This window comes from Chenopodium quinoa, unplaced genomic scaffold (genome assembly GCF_001683475.1).
Source record: "Chenopodium quinoa cultivar QQ74 unplaced genomic scaffold, ASM168347v1, whole genome shotgun sequence".
Classification (NCBI taxonomy): domain Eukaryota; kingdom Viridiplantae; phylum Streptophyta; class Magnoliopsida; order Caryophyllales; family Amaranthaceae; genus Chenopodium; species Chenopodium quinoa.
Window position 1 is genome coordinate 8,458,383 of NW_018743331.1, and position 4,912 is coordinate 8,463,294.

Here is a 4,912-nt window from a genome sequence, read left to right on the forward strand (position 1 = left end):
CCCTAATATATTATGGGATATACGTCTAATTCTTTCCTTCCTCCACTAAATCTTGCGTGTACAGTAGAGCTAGAAAGGAAAGCAAAGTTCTCTTTTTTCAGCAACTTTTGTGTGTGGCCAGCTAACACACGAGTAACCCCTGACCGACCAATTAATCCCTGATCGAGTAACCCCTAATCAACTGAGTAACCCCTGACCGACCGAGTAACCCTTGACCGACCGAATATCCCCTTACCGAGTGAGTAACCCCGACCATTCGTTTAAAAGAAAAATGTGGCTGGCCACAAAGTTTGTGCTCTTTTTTTCCTTTTCATTTCTTGGTTTCGCGTGAGATTTCAAGGGAAATCCTCATTTCTTTTTTTTATTGGCTGCTCTTTATTTGCTTGGGAATAGGTGGGTAAATATGGGGATGGACTTGTATTTTTTATTTTCTATCTTTAAGTTAGTGACCTCCAAACTTGCACACATTCCAATCAAACTAACTGATCACTCTTTGAATTATACTCCGTAAAAATTATTCTAATATACCACAATGCCATAATAAGTAGACATATAAATACATTGTTATAATATACCAACTCACAAATTATATATCAAGAAAGCCCAAAACTCGTAGTATTTTATTTCAAGTAAAAATAATAAAAATGGAAGAATTAGTACACACTTGTATAAATTAACAACTTAACAACCATATATTAGGGAGTATAAATATATAATATTTGACACTTATCAACGTGAAGATTATGTAGGCTCGTCAGCTCATTGATTAAACAAGACTAACTTTTGACAACTCAAAACAAGAACTTTTTATTTGTTTATTTTCTTGATATTTTTACACATGATAAAGCAATGGCCTCATGTCTCTTATGCACTAGCTTAGTTGTCTTTTGATTATTTCCAATTAATGATATTCACATGGATAAGTAAGCTGATTACACTAGCTTAGTTGTCTATTGATTATTTCTAATTAATGAGATTCACATTGATGATTAAGTTGATTACACTAGCTTATATGTCTATTTATTATTTCCAATAAATGAGATTCACGTGAATAAGCAAGCTGATTACACCACCTTAGCAGTCTATTGATTATTTCCAATTAATGAAATTCACATGAATAATCATGTTGATTAACCCATGATTTCCTCATGCATATGACCTACTGATAGTATATATACATATAATGAATTATGCCTCTCATATTTTTCATCAACTCTACAATAATTTGAAGCACAAAAAAATAAAAAATAAAAAATAAGAAAATCCTTTTGAAATTAGTCCATCAAAGAAAGGTTTTAAGGTCCAATGGATACCCAAAATGCCTTCAATGATACACAAAGTCGTGATGATCGATTTAATGAACTCAAGGCTTTTGTTGAAGGTAAACTTGGGGTCAAAGGGCTTGTAGATGCTGGAATCAAAAAAATTCCTAGCATGTTTATCACACCGCTTGAGGATCTTTTAAAATATTTTGGTACATGTATTGACAATATAAGTGTGCCAATAATAGACTTTGCTTATTTTGGTGAAAATAAAGATCACACTGCCGAGATTGCCAAGGAAATTATTATGGTAGCAAAGGAATGGGGATTTTTTCAAGTGATAAACCATGGGATTTCTTAGGAATTGTTAGAAACGATGATTAACCGAAGTCGAATGTTTCATGAACAAGATGCTGAAACAAAACAAACGTTCTATAGTCGCAATTTTCAATAAAAGCCTGTGTTTTTTATTAGTAACTATGACTTGTATCACTCAAAGGCTGCAAATTAGAGGGACACTTTGTACGTTAACGCTCGACAAACTGGCGGTATTGTTGATCCTCAAGAGTTGCCTCCTATATGCAGGTGTGTTGATATTTGTCTCACATTAATACACTTGATTATATTCCAAAATCGTATTACAAGATTAGTGTTATTATACTATGTACATAAAATGTATACACCCTACGTGCCCTAATAAAATTTTAATGTAACTAAACATAGTCCATAAACAAAAATCTCATTGTAAATTTATTCATTTTTAATTACTTTTAAACAACCAAACCATGTTATCTTATTTTCTTTATTTAAACCTGTCAATTAGTATCATCAAACCGTATTCGACCCATTAATCTGTAGAATATTATATTTTTATGTTATTCAGGAAATTTTGACTTTTAACACACAAAAAAGAACACAAAATAGGTTTTTAACACCAAATCTTTAAACGTTATATTTTACCACAACAAAAAAATTCCTAGAAATTGTTTTTCACCACCACTTAATGGAGTCCATCCAAAAATTCATTAGTGGGCCATATGTCCATGTGTCACCAAGAAATTGGTAAAAAAAAAAAAAAAAAAACTTAACACCCCAGCCAGCCACACCCTAAGGCCACCACCAGCCCCGGCCCTAGCTCGTCGCAAACCTCCACCCCTGATACGCCCCTCCCCAACCCCCACCCCTGATACGCCCCTCCCCAACCCCCACCACTGAAATCTTCCCCTTCCTTTTCCCCCACCTCAAACTCGGCAAAAACCTTTTCCCCCACCCCAAACAACCACCCTCACTTTTCATCCACTCTCAAAACGGTTGATTTCAACCACCAAAATCAACCGCTTTGGGGCTGTTCTAAACGAAATCGATCGTTATGAGGGTAGGGGCCGAGAAAAGAGGGATGGTTGCGGGGTGGGGGGAAAGGGTTTAAATTGGGTTTTTGGGTGGGGGATAAGGAGGATGATGGATTTTGATAATGCAGGGCGTAGGGGCGCGACGGTGGGGTACTGGCAGTGGGCTAAGGTCGCCGGAGGTGTTTTTAGGGTGGGGGTATTAAGTTTTAGGTTTTTTTCTTCTTTGTTAGTTCAATACCCTCACGAAACGTGGACACAATGGGCCCCATTTACCGAATTCTTGGATGGAATCTGTTGAGTGGTGGCGAAAAACAATTTTCAAGATTTTTTTTGGCGGTAAAATACAACTTTTAACGATATGGTATTAAAAACCAATATCATGTTTTTTTATGGTGTTCAAAAGTAAAATATCTCCTAAAATTTATGTATAGTAATATATAATTTGTCTTTACAAATTAAATTAAATATATATATGCTTTAATTGTTTCTTGTGTTAATGTTTATATTTAACAACTTTGTTTCTTTAGTTTATATGTACTCCGATTCTATATAGTTGATACTTTTTAACTTTGGGCACTAATCACTACGTAAGTTAATTTGACTCATGTGAAGTCTTGTTTGATTTATCTCAACTTCTATTTTTCGAATTTAAAAATTATAATATTTAAATTTATATGTTGGTTAAAATGCCTAAATAGAATGTGTCTACTAAAAATAAAATGTGGAAAATAATAATTATTTAAATTCTACTTTTTTAAAGTTTGAAACTATGATGGTAAAAGCATGTTAGATTAAAAATTGAACTTAAAAAATAAATTTTCACTTCACTATGACAGCATATCTCTAAAGTAATATTTGTAAAATAAAAAAAAGGTACATGTGGACCCAGTAGATCTAGAAATAGATTCAAAAATTCAAATTTCTGAATTTTGATCCGTATTGAAAAATAAAATCACCTTTGAGTTTTTTCTTAACAAATTCAAACCTTTAATGCAAATTTAATTAATTAATAAGAGTGTACACATAAGCCATATCTATAACCTTCGTGACCGCATACTTATGTTAATATCATTAGGTCTTGGACTTGAACCCGAATTTCTCGGGAATATTGCAAAATGTAATAAACGTTGGGCCATAGTTAGCAGCTATTACCCAGCATGTCTAGAGCCAGAATTGACCATGGGAGTAGATGCTCATGTTGATACTACATTTGTCACAATACTCCTATAGGACCATATTGGTGGACTCCAGGTTCTTCATGAAAACAAATGGGTTAATATTGAGCTTGTTACTGGTGGTTTGATTGTTAACTTTGGAAAAATACTTCAGGTTTTTCCTTACCTTGTAAACTAAATTATTAAAATATCTAGTTCTTCGACTAAAGTGTAATTTTGAGTTTTATATAATTGTGATGCACTTCTTTTAACTCTTATCTTACATCTTACAGATGATAACTAATGATATGATAAAAGGTTCAAGTCATAGAGTAACTGCGAAAAAGGTGGGACCAAGGCAATCTATTGCATTTAATTTTAATGGTGTTTACTCATCTGAGAAAATACATGGTCCAATAAAAGAGATAACATCAGAAGACGATCCGCCTATTTATAGGAAATTCTCAACCAAGGAACTCATTAAAAGCTTTTTATCTAAATCACTTAATGAGGTTAGAGACAATCTCGATGATTTTATGCTTCCACATCATGGTGATGGCTTGTAATTATCATAGAGGATGGATGTTTCAAAATTGTGTTTAATTGCTACATAATAAACAAACTTTTATTATATTTTCGTACCAATATATGTTTCCGTTTCACCTTTATGAAACACCTTTTGTTACTATGTATTTTTGTATAAATGATTGTTACTATGTGATTTGTAGCATGTATGTGTGTTAGAAATAATATAGTGTTTATTTCTTTTATTTGTTTCGTATTTATTTTACAAGTGCTATTTGCCTATTTTCATGTCGTATTAAAAGTATTGTGTTTTAAATGACGGTTTATGTAAACCAAAACCCATGAACAACTCCATATTCATTTGAGAATGAAGCCGAAAGCTGAGCAAATATCAATGACAAAAAAATTTCAAAAAATCAATCCAAATAGAAAATAAATCCCCAACTAGACATAACCACTCACCTTGTTATCGACATAAAGAGTAACACAAAAATAGAAGGTAGCCACCCGCCGACGATCACTAATCGCCCGAGCATCGCTTATTGACTTAGGTAGAAATGTATATGTATTAATGTTACTTCAATGGTATGGATTTAAGAATGGGAAAATTATCCCACATGAA

At 33.1% G+C, this 4,912-nt stretch overlaps 1 pseudogene; it reads left to right on the forward strand.

The window, feature by feature from the left end:
• The first annotated feature begins 1,103 nt into the window (after nucleotides 1-1,103).
• On the forward strand, nucleotides 1,104-4,331 carry LOC110737601 (annotated as a pseudogene).
• Nucleotides 4,332-4,912: the final 581 nt, after the last annotated feature.